Raw genomic sequence first — 27804 nt, 5'->3', positions numbered from 1 at the left:
GTATCCAGGAGAAGGCCAACAGTGTCAAGAACTGTACAGGGGTCCCAAGGAGGAGGACTGACAAAAGGCTATCAGATTTGGCAATGTGGCATTTTAAAGGGGGAGTGCTCACCTTTAAGAAGACATACATACAAGTATTGTGTGGTCCCTGGCAGAGACCACCGTAGTTGAGAGAACTTCAAGTACCCTTCCACCAAGGGACCCTTGTTCTGAACTCCTAAGGGTATCAAATCAGGTTCATACGTGTGGTAACAAGAGATCCTATAACTGTTCACCATCTTCCTGGCTTTGGCTGATATTTGTACATAGTTGCATATATGTTATCTTCTCTCATCAGACTGCGAGCTCCTTAAAAGCAGGGAATTTGTTTCCCTCCCCACTTTTGAAAAATATTTTTGCCTTTCCAGGGCTTAGCACACCGCCAGACATACCATAGGCACTTAATAAATACATGCTTGTTGACTGATTGACCAATAGGCTCACATTTGCTTCAAGGGCTCATCTCTCTATATTAGATCTAGGGGAGTGAATGTATGTACACGTGTATACTAATAACATTATTATTTTTATCTTCTCTCTGCTTATAAGCTTTCCTGTTGATGGAAGTTTGCCCTTTCCAAGCTATGATTTCAATATTCCTGTCTTGCTTTTTGGACTTCCAATGGAGTCAATGTCCACTCTTCCTCCCCTCACCCTTCAACTGTACTTTCTGTCCTGCTACATAGATCCAAACCTCTCCTCTGACATGCCAGCACTAATCACACCAAATGAGGACTCAGAGGCTGCTGGATTTTCTCTTATATAATAAAAGGGGGGAAATGGTAGCACTGAAAATACAATGAGCAATGGGGGAAGGGAGGAATGGTTTGTTGGCTAAAAAGAAGGCCATTCATGCTGCTGGAGAACGAGGGCGCATTTGAATTCTTCCCCCTCACAGGAAAGGAGGAGAAACAGGACTCAGATGAATTTGGCAGGAAAAGAAGAGCTGCTCCTTATCCCAGAATGGAGACTGGGATAGGGAGATGTTTTAATGGGGTGTTTGCATTGTCTTACCAACCCTCACTCACGGCTCTGTCCAGCAAGAGCAATCCATCAAAAGCTCCCACACGGGTCCCAAAAGCCAAATTCAAAAGATGTTGTTCAGTCACATCTGACTTTTTGTGACTCCATTATGGGGTTTTCTTGGCAAAGATACTGAAGTGGATTGCCTTTCCTTCTCCAAAGAATGAAGGCAAATAGGATTAAATGACTTGCCCAGGGTCACACAGCGAGTAAGTGTCCAAGACTGGATTTGAACTTGGGTCTTCCTGACTCCAGGTCTACCATTTTATGCACTATAGCTCACAGTGGCCTCCATCAAAATCTTACCAATTTGTAAACTCAGGGATAGTACATGTTTGCGTGTCTCATCTCCCTAAGCCATGCTATCCTGGCTACATTGCTACTATTACAGCCCACCTGAAGTTAAATAATTCCTAATTATGACTCAAGCTATTACTACCACACTCCGCAAGGCGCACTGAGACTGCAAAAGAAATTCCCCATTCAGAAAAGTGTCATTTAGACTTCATGTCTCCAGAAAAGTTCAGTCTAAGCTATGTCAGGGCAGACAAAAATAAGCTTGCTTCTTTGGGGGAAATTCCTGCTTGTGTAAAATACTACTATAAAACATTTTTCAGTGACTCAAAAACTACTTATAAAGCATCTATTACATGTCTAGCGCTTTGCTAGGCACATAGGAGGAAATGAAAGTCGATGATAGAGGTCTTGACTGCCTCCAAAGTTTTAGTTTCTGTTTGGGGAGGAAAAAATGACATAAATGGAACAGTTAAGTGCTAAACATAAGGTCATACAGTCCAGTGAAACCACTGTTACATCTGGATTCAAATCCTACCTTTCTTCCTGTGTAACATTAGGGAATTACTTCATCTATCTGGGTCTTAGTTTCTTCATCTATAAAGTGGTCTTGATGACTTCTAGGGTCCCTTCCAACTCTAATATTCCAAATGTGAACTGAAATATGAAAAAATTTAATCAGACGCCTTCAAGGAGGCTAAAGCTGGGCCTTGATGATCAGGATTTAGGAACCTTACAATTGCTAGCCCAGCCTACTACTAAAGCCCTATTCTATGTTTCATTATGGTGTGCAAGTGACCTTGAATTCTTAGAGACTATGCCAGTGGAAGCCAATAAGCTGAAAGGACTTCTAGCACTGATTCAGCAATAGAGCTAGTCTGTTGTCTGGGAACCAGACTACCAAAGTCTAAAGAGGCTCATCCCTCACCCTAAGGATTGTCACCAGAATGTTGGCTGCCAAACGGAGATATTTTTTCATCCCCAGCAAAGAAATAGTATGGTATAGTGCAGTGGTGTTAAATTCAAATAAATAGTGCCATTAATTCATACAGTCTGGCAGCATAGTAACTTAGAAAACCACATGTTAAAATGATCTACATTCTATTATATTTTTATTTTGTTCAATATTTCCTCAATTCCATTTTTATCTAGTTCCCTATTTGAAAGTGTTGCAGAGTGTTGCTGGCCACAACAATGTGTCTGTCACTTCTGGTACGGTGAATAAGGTACTAGACTTGCAGTCAAGATTCGAATCCAACCTGAGACATTTACTGGCTAGACACATCATTTAAACCTCTGTTTTTTTTAAATCTATAAAAGGACAATGGCCATTAAGTTCCATCACAAAACTGTCTATAACTATCTCTAAGGCAATCCGGAACAGTTTGGGTTTCTTTAGTAGATGTGATTTGGTAGACAGATTAGTGAAATACTGAAGATTTGAAGTATACAGTTGGACATGTACATATTGCTTTCTGGTTTTCCTGTTGTTCAGTTCTTTCAGTCACATCTGACTTTTCGTGACCCCATTTGAGGTTTCCTTGGCAGAGATACTGAAGTGGTTTGCTGTTTCCTTCTCCAGTTCATTTTCTAGATGAGGAAACTGAGACAAACAGGTTGGGTGATTTGCCTAGGGTCACACAGCTAGTGTCTGAGGCCATATTTGTACTCATGAAGATGACTCTTCCTGACTCTAGACTGCACCACCTGACTGCCACCACTGTGACACCTACATGCTCATTTTATTGTTTACACAACACTTTGAGTGAATTATCCTATTTGATCCTCTGAACAACCCTGTCAGTTAATGGACTACCTAGCTATCTTTCTTCTTTTTTCCACTATGGCTCTTACCATCTCCATCATCCTCCCTCCTATTCAAAAGTCAATAAGAGATTAAGAAAACCCAGAATATTATTCCTTCATGTGAGAGCTGCCGTCAGAATTCACTCCACAAACCTCTTCATTTCTCATTCTCTTCCGTTTTGGCTCTTTGGCCCTGACTCTGCATGATCAACAAACAACTCCAACTCAGGTGAGAGACCGGAGTTTATCTTTTGACTAGAAAGTGCAAAGAAAAGAAAATAACACAAAATGTGTAACTTTTCATATTCTCTACACCTTATGTTTTCAAAAATTAAAATAGGTTCATAAATTTTAAACACACTAGTACATTAAAAAGTTGGGATAAGAAGAAAAGTAAGCCAATCAGTGGGCTAGGATGGAAAGACTACTGGACTGGGACTCAGTAGAGAGCCAGGTGTGAATTCCAGTTATGACAAGTACTAGATATTTGATCCTGTGCAAGCCATTTAATCTTTCAGAAACACAATCATCACAACTGATATACATATATGCATATATATATATACATATATACACATATAAATATATCACTTACTGTGTGCCAGGCACTGTTATAAGTACTTTACAATTACTATGTCATTTGATCTTCACAACCCTCCCAGGAGGTAGATACTATTGCTATCCCTATTTTGTTATTAAATTGATTACTTATTTATCCCTATTTTACAGATGAGGAAAAGAAAACAGAAGTTGTGTCTTTCTCAGAGTCACACAACTAGTAATGTCTGAAGTCATATTTGAACTCGGGTCTTTCCTGACTCCAGACCTGGTACTCTCTCTATCCACTATACCACTTAGCTGCCTTTATACTTACTCTCCTCTTCTGCAAAATAGAGATAAAAGTGCCAATAACACCTCCCTTATATGGCTTATAAGTAAGTACTTTGTAAACCCAGAATCCTATATTAATGTATTGCCTATTGTTATCTACCTCCCATCTCTACCTGCTGAAATTCCATCTAATTACCAATCCTTTGACCTAGGAGTAACACTATAATATTCAGCAAAGAACTCAAAGAAAGAGGAAAAGGACTCATATCACCAAAATATTTATAACAATATATTTATATTTTTTTCTGTAGTGGCAAAGAACTGGAAACTAAGCATCCATCAGTTTAGTCAATGGCTGAATAAATTGTGAATAAGCATAATGAAATATTGTTGCTGTGCCACACTGACATGACAAAGGGACAGTTTCAGAGAACTACACAGAATAAAATGCCCAGAACCAGGAAAACAAGGTATACAATAACAAGACTGCAAAAACAAGCAACTTTTGAGGGACTTACGACCTGTGATGACTGCAATAAGCAGCCATGAATCCACGGGACTTATCAGGAAGCAGGTTACTCGTGTATGTTACCTATGTATCATCCCCAAGAAATGATGGACAAAAGGCACAGAATGAAACATGCATTTTGAGACACGGCCAATGAGAGAATTTAATTTGTTCATCTTTTATATTTCTTACAAGGGTTTTGATTTTCTTCTTTCTTTTTCTGACACTGGGGGTTAGTGGAAGACAGTGAATAACAAGAGGTTATCAAAAAAAGAAAAGAAAAGAAAAGAGGGTCCCTGAAGTATTTTTAAAATACTCAAAACAAAAAAGAAAAATGATTAAAATGCCCTGAACAGAAAGACATGTAGAACAGTTTTGAAAATTACATGCTGAAGTTATTTACTTTAAAAGAAAAAGCAAGCTGCATTGAGATTTGCATTTTCATGCATAACGCTTTTCTTTTTTGTATATGTAAATTCTAGTTTGGTTTGGTTGTTTGGAATAAATTTTTAAAGGCAATCCCACCTATCCCAAAGGACTCAGTTTAAATGTCACAGCATTCCTGAGTCAACCCCAGCAAGAAGTTTTCTAAACTCCTCATGGAATTTCAATAGTAATAGTAAATAGCATCTACATAGTGCCTATTATGTGCTAAGTGCTTTATAAAAATCTCATTAGATCTTCACAACAGCCCTAGGAAGTAGGTACCATTATTATCCCCATTTTATAGCTGAGAAAACTGAGGAAGATAAAGGCTAAATGACTTGCCCAAGGTCACACAGCTAAGAAATGTCTAAGGCCATGCTGGAACTCATTACCCGGCTTCCAAACCCATTGTTCTAACCACTGTTGTCACCTCGCTTCCCCAAGAGGATCTTTATACCTCTCATGTGCTTCATTTCTGTTTTGTATTAAACTAATTTTTGTAAATGTCCCAAGCTTTCTGTGTGTTGAAGACTTCCTTCCACCAATCTTCAGCTGTTTAATTGCTATGAATTCTTTAATACTCTACTGAAAGATTAACTCTTCTGCAGTTTTCCCTGATTTCCCCCACTTGGTAACCTTTCTCCTTGACTCCCCTAGACCTCATGTAAAATACTTGGTGCCTCTCTAATGCATCTATATTTTATGGGGTTGCTGGATTTTGTCATTCATCTCAGAGATTCTCCTAATTAACACAGGTTGACAGCAGCTCAGAGAATCTATCTGGGGTTTTGTGGCAGTATGGTATTATAACCAATATTCTTCTGGGATGGATCTGTGACCTAGAGTCTTGTTCTACTTAAATAGTTTTATTAATGGTTTCTGATGAAGTTTAGAAGGCAGAAAATTTCCCTTCCAATATGTTTCAGAACACTTTGCTTTAAACAGGTCTGACAGAAATGGAGTTGAGTAGCATGGTGTGGTGGAAAGAGTGCTGGGGTTGGAGTTTGGAGACCAAGGTTCAGATCTGAGCTCTGCCACTAACTAGAGCAAGCTATCTTGCATCGATGAGTCTCAGTTTCCTCATCTGTGAAAAGGGATGATAATGCTTACCATGCCTATTAGAGGATCATAGATCTAGGGACCTCAGAGGCCGTCTAGTTCAAATCCTTTCATTTTACAGTTGAAGAAACTGCAGCTCAGGGAGTTTAGGCAATGGACTCAAGGTCATAAAGGTAATCTCTGACTCCACCATCTTTCCATTATGACATACACTGCTTTCCTCACAGGGTTGTTGTGAAGAAAGATCACTGCAAACCTTAAAGTTCTGTATAAATCTGAGCTTTATAATCTATGTGTTATATTAATATTATATAAATAAACTGAAAATGAAAATAAAACAAAATCAAGTAGTATTACCTTTTTCCTTTTTTCTTCTTTCTCTTCCTCCTCTTCCATCTCCAACACCATCAAGCATGTCCCTGGAATATATAAATGGTAATTGACATAATAACATCACAAGTTAATTTTCCATATGATCACATATCATCTCTACATGTTGATGCTGCATTCAAGATAACTAAAGGTGATGCATTGGGGAAAGCACTTCTTTTGGAGTTGGAGGACCTGGAATCTGTCACTTCCTGTTTGACCTGAAAGAAGTCAACTTGACTTAAATCTATGATCCTACCGCAGAATACTGAGACCTACTCGTACTGGCAAGCATGCAGGTCCCAAGATAAAGGGAAAAGGAAAATGTTAATGAAATACAAGACAAAGCAAACCAGAACACTTGGAGGAGAGAGAGAGACCCTCCAAAGAGCATTCCTTTTCCAAAGCTCTTAAACAAAGTTAGGAAGAGGCAGTTTCCTTCCCTTTTGTAGTTCCCAGGTACTCCCACTAGGTGTCAGTGCTGCCGGATATTGCTCTCCTTTATGGTTCTCCCATCAGTCAGTATGGTTTTCTCTCTGTCTCTGTCTCTGTCCCTGTCCCTGTCCCTGTCCCTCTCCCTCTCCCTCTCTCTCTCACTAGACAAGGAAGACACTCTATTTTTGAGATTTCTCTTGGCAAAGATACTGGAGTGCTTTACTATTTCCTTCCCTTTGTAGGGACAGAAACAGGATTGAACCCAGGTCCTCTGACTTCATACTGTCAGTGCTTTTTCCTCTATACCACATTGCTTCCAGAGTTTTTCCTGTCTAGTAAGAAAGTATCCTTCCCTCTGCAACCTAGCACTAGACTAGAGACTCCATCTCCCGGTGGCTATTCATTTCTCTTTGCCACTTCTGCTACTGAGATATGGAGATCCGTGACTGTCTTGACTGTCATTCTTCTTCTGACACCTGAGGAGGGGCACCCTCCACCTGCGGAACTATCTTGGTTTATTTAGGAGCTGATGGTTTTGCAGGGGTTGAATTGAAGTACACCTCCAGAGAGTGTAGAATAAGTCTATAAGGAACATCCCATAGGGTGTATGCTGTGTTGTGCTGGCCATTTTGGGGGAAATGTGCTCATTTCTAATGAGTTTGATGCTTTGGGAATCATGAAGCAGTCCCCTAACGACCACTGGGCCAGATGAACTGATGACTCAATTTTAAAGGCGAGTGACGGACCCTGGCTCTCTCTTCTTTTCTTGCCTTTCTGGATGAGGATCATACTAGGATTATTTGGAACCACCCTGTCAGCAACTATCCCTGACTCCCTCATCATCACTACCATGTTCTTGGGTTTGAGTCTGTTCTTTCCTGATCTTGGGTGAATGAAAATCAATCTTGAGATAGATGCATCTAGGCTTGAGAGCTCACCTTGTGAATTCAAGAGGTTTAGAGATCTTAGGTATTAGTCAGTACTGACTACACTTCAGAAAGGGTTCCTGGCAACCACTCCAGCCCTCTTCGAGAATATGACAAGCAGCTGGAAGACAATAAGCCCCCTAACCTTGCATTAAAAAAAGAAAATGTGGAACTTGAAAAAAAAATTTTTAAATAAAAAAATGTGGAATTTGAGGGAGAGAGTGAAGAACTAAGATGAAATGTAAAATACTGCAAATGGATTCACATTTAAATGCTTTAACTATCAACCACCCAGCCAAGTTTAACAGCAAGTAGTACTATCACTTGTTTAAGTGTGTTTCTGACTTCTTTCATATAAAGGAAATGTGTTACCTGCCTCATGTTGCCCTTGTATTGTTTCAGTAGTGCCCAACTCTTTGTGACTCTATTTTTGAGGTTTCTCTTGGCAAAGATACTGGAGTGGTTTGCTATTTCCTTCTCCAACCCATTTTACAAATAAGGAACTGAGGCAAACAGGGTTAAGTGGCTTGCCCAGGGTCACACAGCTAGTGAGTGTCTGAGGCTGGATTTGAACTCAGGTCCTCCTGACTCCAGGGCTTGAGCTGTATCCACTGAGCTGCCTTGTATTGTACATTTAGTAACTTTCTACTTTCCACTTTGGGGAAACCTTAAACATGAGTCATAAATAAATAAAGAACACCCATTCCCCTCTTATCATGAACTTACATTCCATCATCAAGGTTATGATATACACAAACATAATACAAGTCAGAGTGTAATAGAAGAAAGATGAGATCCAAACAAGGGACTTCAGGAAAACAGGAGAGAAAAACCACTTTCAGTTGGAAAGAAATAAAGCAAGGCTTTTCAGCTGAATTGAACTATAGGAAGAGATTTTGTCAAAACCTTGTCCCAGGGCAAGCATTTCTTTGTTCTCCCTTGGTCACAGACAACCAAATTAGGATTTTCCTCTCAGTGAGTCTACTCTGCTTTGCCACTCTACACCACTCCCCTACATCTCACTTTAAAGACTTCTGGCTTACCAGAAGCTTTCACAGGAAGCAAGTTCCTAAAACTCTCCAACTTCAAGAGACTCATTGTCTCCAATTCTCTGTTAAGAAATGGCAAGTACAGATCTTGATGTCTTTTTATCCCTCTGAGAGGTGTGTCCTCCACAGGAAAGAATATTCCTGGTTTGTTCAGGAGCACACAAAACTCCTTCATCTCCACTTCCTCTCTACCTCTCTCTAAATACTGGAAGAATCTCTCATAAGCAACTGGGCAGGATTATCCAATCATTCAAAGCTATCAACAATCCTAAGGTAGAAAGAGGTTCCTGGGGATGGGAAAATGGGATGGGATGCTTGGGAGAGTAGAAGGAAGAAAGATCCCAGTACTAGCTACTTATAGTTATCTGGGTTGAATGTCATTTGCTCCTACCACGCTGTAAACTCTGGGAGGTCAGGACCCATAGGTGAATGTCTTATCTAAATTTTGCATTTCCCCCAGCACCTGAACAGAACTCTGTAGATAATTTAAAAATATTTATTGAATCAAATAGTAGGCATTTAATAAATTCTTGTAGAATTAAAATAGAGTTGCATTTTCAAGATTGTATTTTCAAGTCCATTCTACAGAAATGACTCTAGACTATAGAAATGAGCAAATCCATCCTCTATTAAAGACCCATGTCAATCTGGTAGCCCAAACTCACTACTGGCAGAGAAGATCATGAGAGGGAAGGAGTCCTTAGCCGGGGTAACCAGCACAGTCATAGAAATACATGAGACACTGAGGAAGATAGCAGCCACTCTATTTAGTGACAACTAATGTCTTTGTATAACCACAGAAGGATATCAACAAAAATAATACGGCTTTTAATCTCCCAGGAAACTGATTCTTCTCTAGGGCTCTGATAGACACATTATTCTTCTGTTGTCCTCAGTGTATAATTTCTCAGAATTCCAATTCAGCTTCATTTGTGTGGGCAAGTGGGTGACTTTGAAATATACTCAGAAGCATCAGTATTTCCATAGATAAAAGTCTGGCACATAGCCCTATGCATATGAGGATTAATGATGGTTATGTCCACAGCTTTCAATATAGGTTAGTCTGGGTCACTGTTTGCAAATGTAAATTGATCCACCCCCCAGCGTCAGGCAACATTGACATTTTCCTCTTCATCTCCATTTGTTGGATAGGGACTAGATGTGTGATTTTACTGATGGAGGGAATTCCCACGCCTTCTTTGCAACTGCACATCTAAGAGAGATGCCTGGAGGAACACAGAGAGATTAAACGATGTACCCAGTGTCACATGACATAGCCAATATGTGTCAGAGAGGGCACTTGACTTCAAGTCTTTCTAACTCCAAGAGGGACATATGTATATTTTCTATTAATTCCTTTGGTGCTTTTTCACACATATAATAAAGCATTCCCTCCCACTCTGCCTCATTATCTCCCCTTCTGCTGCTTCTTTCCAGGTCTTTTAAGTTCCATATTTTGTTCTTAATGATCCGATTCCAGACTCAGTTCTGGAGGTTCCCAAATTGGGTGATACTATGCTCTGGGGGCACTGCAATGGTGGTGGTGGGGGGAGAGATAGTAGCCTCAGGTGCAACTGGGGGGAACTGAATAAAAATAAGGGGGAAGTGAAAGCATAAGGAAAGGAGAGAAGAAAATTTTGAAAAACTGTTTGTATGTTTCATCTGTTCTGAACAGAGTTAAAGTCTTAGTGATTACATTATTCCAAATAAACTCACAAAATGCAAATTATAACCAATAAGTGGTCAAGTCTGAAGACAGGTCTTAACAAGCATGTGTTGTCATGCATCGGCAGAAAGTTCAGCATGCATTGGCAGGAATATGTGGGTGTAATGACATATTTACAATATGATACCATACAGCTATAGGGCAAAATACTGCATTATCAAAATTTCAATGCAGGAAAAAACTCCACAAATTTACAATCAATTATTAAATTCAAAATGCTCCCCACTGTTTGCAGTGTTTTTGCTTAGCAAGTCACTCATCAGGTTCCCTGTACCTGCTCATCATCTTTGCAGGTGACCACGTGTCAAGGATAATTCAGCCATTACTCACAATTGGCTCTTTTCTTTTCTGCCAGGGGTCACACTTCTCAACCCTGTCTCTACTGGCTGGATTCCATGAAGCCTCCTTCTAACCCAACTGTTATTATCTTCCTATAACCCTCTTCCTGTGAATAATGAGTACTACAGAAATTCAGAGAAGGGAGAAGTTGTTGTAAACTTCAGCCTCCAGAAAAAGCTTCATAGAACTCAAAAACATTAAGTGCCTACTATCTCCCAGAAACTAAGCTAGAAATACATGGACAAGAGCAGTAGGCCCTGTTTTCAAGTTTACTTTCTGCTAAGGAGATTAAAGATATATCCAGGTACATCTAAAGTAATCTCAAGAGGAAGAAGGAATGAGGAAAGATTTTGAGTAGGATTCAGAGAGGCAAAGGTAATAAGGAAAATACCAAGGAAGAAAAATATCTGGTTCCTGACCTCAAAGAGTTTATAACCTAATTTAGGATACAAGATATACATATGTAAGTATCTATCATGTTGCCTTTTATGTAGCAGTTAAGAAATCTTTATTGATTTGATAGAAGAATGGGAAGTCAGCCTATGAATCTGTATGCAGCCATGAGGCAGCAGAATCAATCAGCCCACAAACATCTTATTCACATGAAAGCTGAGTCAGGGACAGCATCCCCTTATTTTCTCAGTCTCAGCTATATCCTCTATACTGCATTACATATTATACTATACTCTATAAGTAGGGGGAGGCATTCAATCCATGATGCTTCCTGAATTGAAAACCCACACGTTGTCTGTATTTCTAGAATATCCTATGTGAAGAGGGGCCTTGAGTGTAGGCTCTATTAATGAAGATTGCAATTTACAAATATGCCTGAAGCAAAATATCATGGAAAGAAGACAGGTTTAGGACCCAGAATCATCAGATTCCCTGGATTCAAATCCCACCTCAGTGGGATCATACATCTGTATGATCTTGAACACTCAATGAATCAGTAAGCATTTATTAAGCAGAAATCTTTACTATCTGTCCTTGCTCTGTGCCTACCTAGGTAACAGAAACGACTGAGGGCAGGGAGACAATGACTTAAGAACTTTATCAACAATATTAGTGTCAGGAAGAAACCCTTCTAAGTCAATTTTGCCTGTCATCTGTTTGCTGACTCTTCCTTTGAGACTGGATGATTCTCTGGGGCTGGTGAGAGGAAGTGGCCTGATGATGACCAACCATGGCGGATGACTCAGATTACTCAGACGTCTGGTCCATTTCCCTGTTTATAGACAGTTCACACCTGTAACACTGTGGAGAGCCCTTTAAATGTGCTTGAAAAGCCACCAGATGTCACTGTTAGGCCATCCAGCAGCGTTGCCCAACTTTTCCCATCTAGGACACGTTTGTGAACTTTCCAAAAAATATGTTGTGTAAGTGTTTGGAGGTGAAAAGGGGGCTTGTATGCTTCCTTTACACTCATCACCTCTTGCCCCCAACCAGGCGATGAATCCAACAGATATAGTCACATCCTGTTCCCCACAATCACCCAGAGATACACACACACACACACACACACACACACACACACACACACACACACACACACACACACACACACACACACACACCCTTCTCTGCCCTTCTCACAACCTCTTCATCCCTTTTCTAATGACCCTATATGTTACAAGAAGGGCACAGACTGAGAAATGAAAGATAGGAGTTTTGATCCTGACTGAGACAAACAACTTTAAGTCTTCTGGACTCTGTTTCCTCATTTGTAAAATGAGAAGAGAGATTAGATGATTTCGAAGGTCCTTCCTAGCTCTTAAATTTTAAAATTTTGTGTTCCTCTCCATCTTAGTTCTCACAAACTCTACTACCTTTAACTATTCTTGGTTATTTTAACAATGATAATAACCCCAGGCAGGGAATATAGCACATAGCAAACCCTCATGAAAACCTTATGAGTCACTGTGGTGTAGTAAAAGAGCACAGGATTTACCAATCAGACACCTTTGGAGTTCTAGTTCCAAAACACCAGTCATTGAGCTTCTGAGTCTCAGTTTCTCCATCTGTAAAATGGGGGCAGTCTCTTTTAGACTGCTGTGAGGAAAATGCATTGCACAGCCCTATATAAGTGTGATGTATTGTTTCTCATTTTCCAATAGACCTGTAGCTCCTCCTAATCAGGGACGCTCTAATCCTCTAATTTCCTAGGACTTGGTTGAATCTATCACTCTCTCTCAGTGGAGGGCGCAGAGGTTTTAAAAAGAGCTTTAAGGAAGTTACCAAGGGAAAGCATAACAAAATAAAAAAGCATAGAAATGATGAGTTTACAGAGCAAAATCTTACCCTATAGTAGTTTTCAGACTGTTACTAGCCGCAGACTCGATTTTGATCGTTTTAGTTTGAGGGACTCTGGTTCAAGATGATAGTTCCCCATCTGGGCCTCCAGGATTCCTCCCTGGACTCAATTTGGACTTTTGTCTGTGTACTGGAATTCTCTCATCCTGACCCATTTTCGTGTCTAAATCCTTATTGTGAAAAACATTCACTCACTAGATTGATGTTAAGGCTGGTCTTCCTTTGTAGTTCTAACTTACACCTAACTCTCCTCCCCTTTTAGGCAGCTCTCATCCAAGCTCCTCATGATCCTTCTAGCCTCCCTTCATACATAGTCCATCCTTTGAGTTCCACTGTTCAGGACCAGTTCTTCTTGTTGTCCTCTTTCGAAATCTGTTGGCCTTCCCAGTAAGTGCCAACTTCGGAATTCTGTCTCCCTCAGCACATTTATAGAATAGAATGTGCAGCCCAGGAAACCAATAATTGCTCCCAATTGTTCCTGGAGCATCTTGTCAACTCTGCCCACTTCCCTACGTTGTCATTTTGATGAGTCAGTGCTCTTCACTCCATCTTTGTTTTCCAAAATGCCATGTTGCCATTTTATATAAATGTGTGTAGATGGTGAGTAATAAAACAATACATTTAGAGCTGAAAGATACTTCGTCCACTCTCTGGCCCAGCCTTCTTTTTTTAATAATGAGAAAATGGAAGTTAAAAGGTGATTTGCCCATGTCCATGTCCTGTCTTATATAGGTGGCAAGCTTCTGAAATAGAACTCAAACTCAGGTTCTCTGGCTCCAAAGTGAATGCTCTTTCCATACAATCTGAACAAAACTTCTACATAAGAAACTAAAGATTATTTTTATCAGGAGAAATTAAGAAATCCAAAATATCATGGTTCATAGGGACAACATTCCCAGGAACCTGGGGCAGAGTTAGCTTAGGACAAAATTCAACAAAATTTGTCATCTGGGCCCTTCAAATAGCTCCATCCCATGTGAGAATATTTGAATCCAAGTTCTCTGATTCTGGCCCTTTTCCTGTTGCCAGTTTTCTTTGCCCAACATTTTCCTGCTTGCCAGGAAAATACAGATCCAATAGATTAAACTGTTTGTTCGAAGTGGGTCTCAAACACAGTGCTCCTATGACTACTTTCAAGATGAAAAGGACATAAAGGGAAAAACCTCTAATACTGGCATTTCAGACACTGAAGTCCTAAGCAGAGAAAATATATTCAGATAGAGACCTTCCTTTTTCTGCACTCCTTAAAGTCATGCCATTTTGGCAGCCATCCCCTTTACCTAAGAACTGGCTACAAAAGCCATTTACAGGTCAGCACATGAGAGAAAAAGGACATTAGCATTCACTGATCTAGTTTCATTTCTGTAGAGCCCCCTCTGGGCTGCTCTTCTCATCCCCTCCACTCACTTAAAGCTTGGGTTTTTCAGGACGTGACTTCTGCAGGTTCAAGGTACTCTGCTTGGGTCCATACTCTAAAACAACAGCTCATGCACCTCCACCTATGAGTTTGCCTTCAGTAGTCAGCCAGAAGACATAATTAGTTCCAAGTAATCTCATTTAATGAAATGGCATCTTAGAACAGTAGCTACAAATATTCCCTTATAAACCTGGGACTTCGCTCTCCCACAAATATACACACAAATACTGAGTGGACACAACTATAATATTTTTGTTGTTCAGTCATGTCCTACTCCTTCTGACCCCATGTGGGTCTGAAATAGTTTGCCATTTCCTTCTCTAGCTCATTTTACAGATGAAGAAACCGAGGCAAACAGGGTTAAGGGACGTGCCCAGGCTCACACTACGAGTAAGTGCCTGAGGTCAGATTTGGACACAGGGACATGAGTCTTCCTGACTCAAAGTCCAGCACTCTATCCACTACACCACCTAGTTGTCCCATAAAATAAACTAAGAGAAAGGTGCTCAGCTGGGGAACACACATGGCTAAGCAAACACAACTCTTCAGAGCTCTGTGTCTTTTCTCTTCTCATGTTTTCCTCCAGATGCTCTCAGGAGGGACAGCACATCTAGTGAGCAGAGCACTCAACTGGGCTCCCTGGGCCTGCTCCTCCCCTTACTCTGTGGACTCTGAATTAGGAGGCACAAGGGAAAAGGATGACAGCGATTCCATCTCTTAAGAGCTGGCTTCTTCCTCCATCGTCAATTGCCGTTAATAACTCCCTGCTCAAAAAAAGGGGAAGAAAAGAAATCCTTGCTCAGAGTTTGCTTTCTAAGGCCACCGGTGGAGATGGTAGATCCTTCACCTAGCCAATATCTATCTAGCGGTCTTTAATTCCTTCAAGTTGATGGAAGAACTCCTTCCTGCCTTCTGAAGGAGTAAGAAAACATACACTTCCTTTACACTAACCCTTCAAAGTCTGAAAAGGGAGAATCTTTTACAAGATGCAAATGTACCCCCTCTCAATTTCACCCCCTTTACAATTTGCAGATGGGTCCCTCAAGGTTCCATACCTGTTATAATGGAGCTTGTGGGTATTCAACTGATTTTGTTGTCACTGAGTTGTTCTCAGTCATGTCCAACTCTCTGTGACCTATTTTAGGATTTTCTTGGCAAAGACAATGGAGTAATTTGCCATTTCCTTCTCCAGTTCATTTTACGGATGAGGATATTGAGGCAAATGGGGGTAAGTGACTTGCCCTGGGTCACTCAGCTAGTAAACATCTGAGGCCAGATTTGAATTCAGGAAGAGTCTTCCTGGTTCCAAGCAAAGCACTCTATCCACTGATCTACCTAGCTACCCACTCAATTGATTGGGGATTCTGTAACCCAGGGATGGGGAACCAATGGCCTCTAAGCCGCATTGAGGCCTTCTAGGTCCTTGGATACGGTCATTTGACTGAGACCAAGTTTTACAGAACAAATCTTTTTATTAAGGGGATTTGTTCTATGAAATTTAGAGTCAGTCAAAGGACTGCACTTGAGGACCTAGAAGGCCACATGTGGCCTTAAGGTCACTGGTTCCTCCCCCTTAACTAAATCCCTCTGATACATTCCCCTTAACCCCAGTGCTTCTTTACTTCTTAATATCTATCCATTCAACAAACATTAATCATGATGTTCAGAGCCCAGGGTTACATTTGGGGAAGGCAAAAATGTTCTCTTAGCCCCTAACCCTGAAGAATAGATAAGATAGATATTTAGTTAACCAATATGTAGTAATGCATGATGAGTGCATTAGAGAGATATAAAACAAAGTGCTATGTAAGGGCTCCCCTAAAGACCACAGGATTTACAGATAAGGAAACTGAGACCCAAAGATTCATAGAGCCAGGATTTTTATCCTGTCTTCCACCTCCAAAGCCAGTACTCCTGCTATGCCACTAGACTAAAACTTTGAGCATTGTACTTGACCTATAGTAAGTATTTAACAAATGACCTTAGAATGGATTTCTAGGTGTGGCAATGGATAGAATACTGGGCCTGAATTCACAAAGATCTGAGATCAAATCTGGCCTCAGACACTAATTAGCTGTGTGAGCTTGTATACATCACTAAAAGTCTCTGCCTCAGTTTCCTCATTTGTATAACGGAGATCATAACAGCATTCCTCCCTCTTCCCGAGACTGTCATGAGGATTAAATATCAAGAAAGAAATGTGTAAAGCACTTAGCACAGGCGCCTAGCACACAGTCGGTATCACATAAATGCTAAACATGTGAACAAATGGTTTCAAGTGCACTGACATGACAAGAGCTCCCCATGACATAAAGATCCCTGAACTGAGCCAGGAGCCCAAACTATCTCTGCCACTAATCATATATGTGACCTGGCAAGTCCCCCTCACCTGTCTGAACCTGTTTCCTTGTTTAAAAAATCAAAGCTTGGGGCTAGATGAGCTTGAAGATCATTTGCTGCTCCACCATTTCTGTGTTTCTGTTTCTCTATTGAACTAAACCATCTGAGACAGTTTAAAATTACCATGTACTATGCTGATCTGAAATTTCTTCTAGATAGCTGGAAAGAGAGTCAAACCTGCCCACTAATTGTGTCCCCCAAGGCTCTGTCTTGGGTCCTCACCTCTCTCTACCCTCAGTGATGCTATTAGTTCCCAGGGGTTCAATTATATCAGCTCTGTGTAGAGAACTCCAGCCTTAATCTCTCTTATGAAATACAATCCTGTGTTACCAACTGCCTGCCCGAACATCTCCACCTCCCAAACCCGACATGTTCAAAATGGAACTGATTTAACGTCTCCCCCAACCCCATTGGTCCTTCAAAACAGTCAAAATCTGATTCAAAATCTGGAAGTCATCCTTGATTCTTCTTTCTCTTTTACCTCTCATACCCAATGAGTTAGCAATTATTATTGATTTTACCTGCTTTTATCTCTGTAAATCTCAAATTTTACTTTAGGGGCAGGTGCAGTGGATAGAGCGCTAGGTCTATAGTCAGGAAGACCTAAGTTCAAATCTGGCCTCAGATACTTACTAGTTGTATGACCTCTGTTTGCTTCAGTTTGCTCATCTACTGAATGGAGCTAATACTAGTATTTACCTCCCAGAGTGGTTGTGAGGTTCAAATGAGGTATTATCGCTATGTAGATATTAGCTAGTTTTATTATCTACCCCTTTCTCTACACCCAGACACCTTCTACCTTAGGTCAGGCCCAAATCATCTCTCCTCTAGATTATTTTGATAGCCTCCAAGTTGAGTCTTCCTGATTCCAGTCTTTCTAAGAATCCAGGAACCCAAACTTCACAGATCAAGTCCCCTTAATAAAAGGATTTGTTCTGTGAAACTTGGACTCAGTCAAAAAGCTGCACCCAAGGACCTAGAAGGCCATATGTGGCCTCAAGGTCACAGATTCCCCACCCCTAATTCATCTCTCACATAGCTGCCAAATAGATATTCTATAACACAGGTTTTAACCATGGCTCCCTATTGCCTCTAGGATGCTATTGAGCCTGGCATTCAAAGCTCTTCACAATGAGGTTCCCATTTACCTTTTCAATTTTATTTCATAGTACATGACTTCATACACTCTCCATTCCTGTCACATTGGCCCAAGTGTTCCAGACATATGACATTTACTTTCCTACTTCCCTCCCTTTCCGGACGTGGTTCCCCACATCTAAAATACACCTCTCCTTATCTCAACTTCATCAATTCTCAACTTCCTTCAAAGGACAGTTCAGAGGACTACTCCTCTACAAGGTTATTTCTAATTCCCCTTAGTTTGTATTTTCTCCCTTTGAATGGTTTCTTTTGGGAGGGGGGGAGGGAATAAGTTACATTGATTCCTTTTTTTTTGCATTGTATCCCAATCACTTTCAGAAATATTCAAATATTCATTCCTATCTCTCTCACTCATCATCCCCACCCCCTGAACGTCCCCTTCCTTATAACCAAGAAAAATATACCAAAAAAAAAATCATCCATTAAACACATCTGACAATGGAGGCAAAACTCTCTTATCGAAGTCCCTAATGTCTCTGCAGAGAGAAGGGAGACACATTTCATTGCCTACTATTCAGGACCAACAGCTACTCAGTTACTCAGAGTTCAACGTCCTTTAAGTTTTCTTCTCATTTACAATATTGTAGTCATTGTCCACACTGTTCTCCTAATTCTACTTGTTCTCCTCTGCATCATCAGTTCCTACGTCTTCCCATATTTTCTGAATTCCTCATATTCATTTTTTCTCATAGCAATATAATGTTCCATCATCATTATACATCACACTTTGTTTAGTCATTCCTTAATCTGCAAGTGACCATCCTTTTTTCTGCAGCTCTTTGTTGCCACAAAAAGTGGTTAGTAATATTTTTGTATCTATGTGGCAATTTCTGTCTTTGACCTTTTTGAGGATCCAGTCATAGGATTAACTGGATCATATTATTGCTGGTGTTTTCAAGAAGGGTTGAATCATTTCATAGTTCTGATGCGCTAACAGTATATCAGAGTTCCTGTTTTCCTATCACCTTTCCAACACCGTATTTTGGAAGGGTCATCTTTACCAGCATGCTGGATATGTGATTAAATGTCAGAGTTGTTTTTGTGTGAATTTCTCTTACTCTTAGTGACCTAGAGCATTTTTTTCATATTATCCCTCTTTAAAAAAACTTGATATATACTTATTTGTGTACATGTTGTACCCCCTCAAAAGAATGTAAATTCCTTTATTTTTGCCTCCCTAGCTACTCCCCCCTATGCAGTCCACCATCCATCCCTTACCAAAGTTCATACAAATGGGATTGAAACAGGTCTTAAATTTTATTGAGAAGAGGCAAGGTTGATGCACATGCTTGTACAGAGCAGGTTAGGGCACATACTGGGGGAGCATTCCCTTTGGTCAGAAGGTGCTGACCCAGAATGTACAGATAGACCTGCCCTGATTCTGTACTTGGAGATTTTTTGCACAGGGGTCCTATTCTGCTTTGACTTCCTTAATGTGGGTAATAGACTGTTATTTTTTTTAAACTACTTTGCCAACAAGCTGGTACATGCCAGACAAGTCTTTATGGGAATCAAAATATCACAATGGTTCTCATACGGCTGTGCACTTGGGTTTGTGCCCCAACAGTACTGATACGGTGATCACAGAAAGGGATATTGTACAGTCTAAATGAATGTCATCCTTTAATGTGGTGTTACTATTGTGAGCCTTTCTGCTGTGCATGGAGTTTTTCAGTTTGGAATACAGTAAAATAGAGTTGCTCTCATTTTCACATGTCATCTTACATCAGTTTCTTAAGGAGGCTCGTAGATGGTGGAAAGAACACCACACTAGGAATCAGGGAAATGGAGTTTTAATTCTATTGCTGTTTGACCTTAGACAAGTCACGTAACTTCCTGGGCTTCAGTTCCCTCACTTATAAAATAAAAGGCTTGTATTAACTGATTTCTTGAAGTTTTCACACATTATGGCTCTCAGAAGAACAATTTACACAAATGACATGGTAAAAGCAAATAACTTTGAAAGACCTAAGGACTCTGCTCAATACATTACCCAACCATAACTGCAAAGGGTTGATGATGAAATGTGCTACCCACCTCCTGGTAGAGAGGTGATAGCATCAAGACACAGAAACAGATACACATGCTTGTTTGGGCATGACCAGTCTGGAAATTTGTTTTGTTTTACTATGCATACTTGTTACCTTTTCTTTCTCAATAGGGGAAATGAGAAGGTAAGGAGAGAAAACAAAGGTTTATTCATTGAAAAAAAAAAGTTAAGATCCATGTTTCATGAAATGTTGCTCTAACTGAATAGCCTAATGGGAATTGTTGAAAATAGCCATGTGATCTCTAGGGATCAGTCCAAAAAATAGGATTACATTGGACCTAATTAAAATCATCTTTACACAATATAATCAACTCAATTATTTGGCATTATCAGGAAGAAAGATGTTGTGTATGAATGAGTTTTCCAGACAGCTGAAGTTTCTCTTTCACTTCTTAAAACATGGTTTTAAAAACATTCATAATAAAAAATTCTTTTAAAATATATTGCCTGCTTCCCTATCTTTGAAAACAAATATACTAAACATAATTTAACCTTTCCGTTCTGATTCAGGGACTTAATGATGAACATCAATTACTAATATTCTATGCTCCTTAGCTGTAATGGGCTGTAATATGGTAGTGCCTGAAGGTTCTATTGATGCATGTAGGACTGTGTGTCCCTGAATTAAATGGCCCAGACAACTGGGTTTCTCTAGTTAGTATTTTTTCTGTCTCTTCCGTTTTGGTTCACTGTCCCTTCTCACAACTGTCCCTTCTTTAAGCAACCTTCATCATCCCTGATGGATGATTTAAATAGGTATTTCCTAATGACTGGTTCACAAATGCTATTAAGGCATGGCAATTTTTATTTAGTCTACAAAAGTCCCACTAGCCAATAGACTTACTCCATAAAATATACAAACTTAGAAAACTGACTTAAAAAACTGCTGGCCTGCTAAACTACTGAGTTACTTAGAGGGAGCTGAGAAAGGCAGAGAAGACCAAGAATCCAATTTTAGATACTGAACTGCTATTTTGGAGCTAATTTAACAGATATTCAAAGTATTGTGGAAAGCCCTGAAAACTCAAAGGTAAAAACAAAATAATCTCTGCTCTAAAGGAACACAGATCCTGTTCTGAGAATATTGTATTGTGCATTTAGGCATATAGCTAAAATACAGGGTGGAGAGTAGAGGGAGTCAAGGAGAAATCAGACTAGAGGAGAGTCTGAGGGAAATGAGAGGGCTAACAACAAGAGGTCAGAAAATGTTTCATGGGGGAGGTGCCATTTGAACAGAAACTTGAAAGAATATAAAAATGTTTTTGAGGGGAAAATATGGAGAGTCCTTTCCAGGTGAGCCTGTAGGAATGAACAGAAATGAAATGGAATGTTAATTTTGGGAAACAGCTAGGAGTTCAGTTTGTTCAGAAAATAGAATATGTGAAGTTGATTCATGTGAATGAAGTCTGGGAAAGTGGGCTGGTATCAGATAAGGGAGGATCTTGAATGTAAGGCTGAGGATTTGAGTTTATCTAGAGGTGAAAGGGTGTTGATGAAGATTGTTGAACAGAAGAGGTCTCTAGCTTAAGCAAGATCATTTTGGCAATTGGGTGAAGGAGAGCAATGGGGAGAAACTAGAAGCATGAAGACTAGTTAAGAAGCTATTACAATTATCACTACTAGGTCTATACCTGTAAGGAGATTAAAGAGGAAAAGGACCCATGTATACAAAAATCTTTACAACATCTCTTTTATAGGTGGAAAAGAATTGGAAACTGAGGGGATGCCCATCATTCACTGTTTCTCCTTCACTCTCAAAGAGGACCTAATTACATCAGGAAAGGGATGTCATTACTTGCAAGTGAATTGGCTTTAAATGAGGGAGAACTGTGCAACGTCACCAGTCTCACTCTCTCCTTAGGAAACATCTCAGTTCAATGGCAAGACATAGATTAAGACAACTGGAGAAGGCCCCCTGACCATCAATGGGGGAATAGCTGAGCTAATTTTAGTATTATGCATGTATACATACATATATATCTATATACACACATATACATCTGTATGTATGTATGTATGTATAGGGATCAGTCCAAAAAAATAGGATTACATTGGACCTAATTAAAATCATCTTTACACAATATAACCAACTCAATTATTTGGCATTATCAGGGAAAGAGATGCTCTGTATGAATGAGTTTTCCAGACAGTTGAAGTTTACTTAAAACATGATTTTAAAAACATTCATAATAAAAATTCTTATAGAATATATACTAATTTAAAATACATTTGTATATGTATACATATGCACGTATGTATGTATATGTGTATGTACATATACATATATATGATGCACTACTATTGTATTGCAAGAAATGATGAAGGGGGACAGTTTCAAAGAAACCTTTAAAGATTCGTATAAACTGACGCAGAATGAGGGAACTAGAACCAGGAGAACAACTTATATAGTAATAGCAATATTGTAAAGATAAACAACTTTGAAAGACTCAGGAACACTGATCAACCCAGCAACCGGTCAGAATTCCAGAGGACTCAAGATGAAGCATGTTACTCAACTCCTGATAAGTGCTGAACTCAGAGTATAGCCTGAGACTTTGGAGGGGAGGGAGCAATTGGGAATTTATTGTGCTTGACTATACATGTTTGTATTTTCCTTTTACTTTTGGTGGATTAGGTGGGAGGGAGAGAATAGGGATCTGAAGTAAAATGAAATTTAGTTTATAAAAGGAGCTATTACAATTGTCCAGGTGAGAGAGGATGAAATACTGGACTAGGCAAAGTAATACGCATTTGTTAAGTGCTCACCATGTGCAAGGCACTGCACTGAGATCACAGATACAGGTAAAACCCAAGGCCCACTGGCATAAGATTCTCTCCTTATTGATGGAGATGAAAGTCCTGCCCTGTTTGCAGGATGGGATACAGTCCCCGAGCCTTTAGTCTTCTTCTCATATCTTCAAGTGTTGAGTTACTTTAGGCACTTCTGGCTGGAAAGCTTTGAAAGAAGATGGAAGAGGCCAACCCCATTTCAACCTGCTTAAGGAAATGACTCTAGGAAGACATGAGAAGAGCTGGCCATCTCTGTCATGTCTCTACCCTCAGCTCGCTACTTCAGGCAGTACTCCCTTGGGTGAGATCAAGGACACTCTTGGTTGAGCTAAGTTATCTTTCTAACAATGGGAGAGTGCCTTCATTTTGTATTATCTGGCAAATATCATCGTATGTACGAGACTTTGTTATAATTTGGATAAGTAGGTTTCTTTGCTGTTTTCTGTGTCTATTTATTATGGTGAACATCAGGTGGGAAAGGGGTCAGGTCAGGTCATTCCCCCAAAATGACAAAGTGATCACAAGTTGGATTGAACCATCTAATATCCCCTAGACTAATAATAAAAGGAGCAGACTGATATAATTCTAGCCCAGCACCCCTCTCTCTCTCTGATAACAGAGTGGCTTCTGGTCCCAACCTCCTGCTTCCTCTCCTGGCAGAAATTAAAGTATCCCTTGGAAAAGGAGAGAAGGAGAAGAGGTTAGAGATGAGTATTCCGCCTCCATTCGAGCCTTGCCTTTTGCAAGCCCTCTACTTACTTACACGTAGGCCTCTCTATCTGTGAAGGTTTTCTCTACGCAAGAAATTGAATTTAACTTATTAAATTCAGCTCAATACTCTAAGTTCTTTTTGAATCCTAACTCTCATCCACTCTATTAACTATTCCTAGCTTTGTGCCATCTGCAAATGTAATGATCATACCATCTATACCTTTTTCTAAGTCATTGTTAAAACTAGGAAACAGCTTAAGGATGAGCACCAGTCAACAAAGGTCCCCTACTGGAGAGCTCCTGACACACTGAGACTAGACCATTAAGAGTCAGACGCTACTGAAAAAGACTTTACAATATGTGATCCTATGTGTGCCTTCTGTGTATACTACATCTCCTAGTGGCTTTTTTCATTCTTCTTTTAAAGGTTCAAAACAAGCTGGGACAGCTCAAGTTTTTTAACTTTTATTTTCATTTGGCATCAACTTGGTGAATGTCATTGATGTTGTCCAAGTTCAGATGCTACCAGTGGTATAAAAAGGATCTAGGATAAGGAGAGTTCACATCTTCTCTAGGAAATCCATGCTGTTCTCTGGATTCATTAGATGGAAAGGGGGCTCACTTGATTTCTGTGAGTCACCCCAGGGCCTACATACTGTAGAAAATCCTTGAGAAATGATTTTCACTGGAGTTTAAAGGTCAGTAGCCAGATAATAGAGAAGGTAAGAAGCATGCAGGCTGTCAGGAGGTCTAAGTAGTGAGTAGATCCTACTCTTTGGGGGAATTTGTCAGTGAAAGAGAGGAGAGATAAGACCATATCTCTGACAGAATCAAGCAAAGGATTTTTACTAAAGGACAGAGGGGACCTGAACATGTCAGTAGGCACTGATAGATTGGAGATGATAGATAAAGTCAGAGTGAAGCTAAGGTAAAAAGAGAAAATGACTGGGAAAGCTTCTGGAGCAGATGGTTCCCCAAATGCCATACAGCTTCTTTAGAAGCAGACCTACCTCCCTTGTAACCAGGAGACAGTTGTACTGAGGAACCTGTGAACTACATTGCCTAATACCAAACAATGAACATAAAGCATGTTAACTGGAGATGGGCCCACCTTTCCTGATGCTTTCCTCCCAGCCTTCAAGACCTCAGCTAAAATGCTGTCCTCATTCAGCTTTAGTATGATTCAGATTCCTAAAAGGAATACAAAGAAAGGTAGCAGTCTCCCCTGTCTGCTACATATGTGGTCAGGAGAAAAGCTCAAGGGGAAATGAGATGGATGAGGGCCCCTAATCACAGCCCTGGTGTCAAGGAGAAGGAAGCCAGTCTTAACATTCGGTGATAGGATTCCCCAGCCATCCCTTTCATTCTGTGGTTCCTAAGCCAAGGCTTGAGAGGTGGATGTGGCTGCCAAGATTTATACAGTCTCACCTCTAGGTGAAGACTGATGTTTTTAAAAAGAAAATTGGAATCATAGATGGAAATTAGGTCCCTCACAGGGTGTCCTCTGTCCCTGACTATTCCTCCTTTTTCCATCTCTTCTCAATTAAACATGTCAGCTTCAACTTCTCTCTGCCTGTTCTGTCTTGTGTTCTTTTTTGCCTTGTAGTATTCAGCCTCTCAACAAGGCCAGTTTTCTCCTTAGAAGCATCGACCTGATTCAGCTAGACGAAGAACCAGCACTTCAACAATGAAGTTTCCTTCTTACTCCTTTACACTAGGACTGGGACTGGGGGCCTTGGCCCAAGTCCGACCCCCTTGGATTTCCCCCTGGCAAATAAAGGAAATAGCTGCCTTTGATTTACTGCCCTTTGGAATGTAGTACCCTGCTCAACCTGTAATAAGGCAATAAGGCATACATTTAGCGTTGGAATCTACAAACATTCACTGAAAGTTACAAAGACAGTGACAGCAGCTCCTACCTGTAAAGAGCTTGTTTATATTCCATTAGATCTAGATTTAGAGCTGGAGGTCACAGATGAAGCGATTGTGACCAAGAGACATTGAGTCGGAGGGAGTAGAAGAGGAATACAGAGGAAAATGTAGGTAATGTAAAGACAAAATAAAATAACTTGTAAAAAATAAACAGCAAAACAAAAAGAGAAAAGTTTCATGCGCTGTCCATCACAGTGACTCCATGGTTTTGCTGAAGAAGTGATCGATTCACCAAGATCAAATGTGTCCATAAAATATTCAAATAGTTTTTTTCTACGATATGTAAGACCCTTTTTCTTTGCGGGGTGAGGGACTATGAGTACAACAATCTTCATATAATATTAGACTTTTTCTGTTGTGCTGGTTAATTTTAGTGCACTTGATTCCCTTTTGTTCTTATAAGGGATGGCTGGGAAGGGATAAGCCAGGGGGAAGGCATACACTGGGAAATATAAGGGATGTAAAAAGAATAGACATCAATAACTTTAAAAGTAATAAAGGAGGGCAGTTGGAGGATGTGATCTTTAACATTTCTAACAGCTTTAAATTCTATGACTTCATGCTTTCAAGAACAAAACTATAGGAATGCTGAAGTGGAGGGAAGGAGAAAGAGAAGGCTTAAAAGACAGTGGAATAAGGGTCCAGGCAAGAAAGCGTGAGAAGACTAGCTCCTCGGATTCCCCCTTTGAGCTGAGAGGAAGAGAAGCATGCAGGAGCCTCTAAACAGTTTGACTTTCTGCAAAGGCCAGCCAGAAAATGCCAGGAGTGAGGCCTCGGGGCTAAACCAGGGACCAAATTCCAAACCGGTCCAGACCTTCCTCGGTGGGCTCTGTCTCCACTCCCACCATCAAAGGACTAATTAGCTTTCCTATTTTTAATAGCCTTTCCCCCCAGAATACTGTGAAGACTATTTCAATTCCCCATGGCTTTTTTATAAACAATGAATACTGTTATGACCAATGACCCCTCCCGCCTTCTCCTCCTTAATGCAGGGAGGGAGCTCTGGAAGCTACTGAACTACTGGGAATCTTCCTTTCTCTCAAATAAAATAATAAAAAAAACCCTACCCAGAGCTCTGTTGGCGTTTACAGCAGTCATGGCTGCTGAGGCCTCTGGGAAGACAAGGAACAACCTCCAACTCACCGTCCCCCTCCCTCCATCCCCGACCTGCTTCCCCTGCAGAGTCCCTCTCCACCAAGAGGAGAGCCCCAGCCCTGTTGCTGTGGCAACCGAGAGACTGCTCTCCCCCTCATCCACAGAAATAGCCCCAGGGAGAGGAGTTGAGGATTGAATTGCTATAATCTTGGAGCTTGAGCAGGGGGCTGGGAGCCCAGCCTGCTTGATGTGGCACTTACCCATTGGCCCAGCAGGAGCATGATGCCACAGAGACTAAATCCACCTCTCCCTTCCTTTCCTCTTCTCTCTCATCCTTCGCTCCCTCCCCACCCCCCAGCCAAATTAGAAACCTCAAGGCCACACAGCCAACTTCTCTCCTCCAACGTGGAGAGGGCCCCTGCTAGGTTAGGCAGAGCCAGATGTTTCTGCCTTGGACTACATTAACCCTCACTGAGGGAAGGCAGCCTTGTTTAGCGACTGGAATCAAATGAAAGCCTGCTTTTGGAGAGGAGAATGGGATTTCTCTATTTAGGGAAAGAAGGGACCATAGGGATCCAATCCTCTCTTTTCATAGGGGAGGGAAATTCTTAAGTCTGGGTCACAGGTAGTAACTGATGCACCTCAAGTCCTCTGACTTCAAGGCCAGAAGTTCCTTTCATGGAACCTTGACCTTGACCCCAAATCATTTTCTGCTCTCGTAGATTGGAATTTGATCATAAGCATGTGTTTGAGGATAAAAGAGACTTCGATGTCTCTGCAGCAAATTTTTGAACCATATCTGCCAAAAGAGCCAACAAACTTGCCCAAGAGTCCCTGGAGAGAAAACCATTACCCTCCTCATGTTATCTCAATTCATGGACCTGTAAGAACTCCTCTATACCTAGCACTATAAATTCTTCACCCTTGTACTCAGAGTCTTTGGAGATCAAAGCCATCAACCTGTTTATAGAGAATTTTAGAAACTGAAGATAATTCAGATATCATGAATCCATTTCCTTCCTTTTTCATCCCCCATTTTACAGATGATTAAACTGAGGTCCAAAGAGGCCAGGTAACCTATTCAGGGTCACACAGCTGGTTAATGGGA

This window comes from Notamacropus eugenii, chromosome 4, assembly GCF_028372415.1.
Source record: "Notamacropus eugenii isolate mMacEug1 chromosome 4, mMacEug1.pri_v2, whole genome shotgun sequence".
Taxonomy (NCBI): Eukaryota; Metazoa; Chordata; class Mammalia; order Diprotodontia; family Macropodidae; genus Notamacropus; species Notamacropus eugenii.
Note: the sequence above shows the minus strand (reverse complement) of the source record.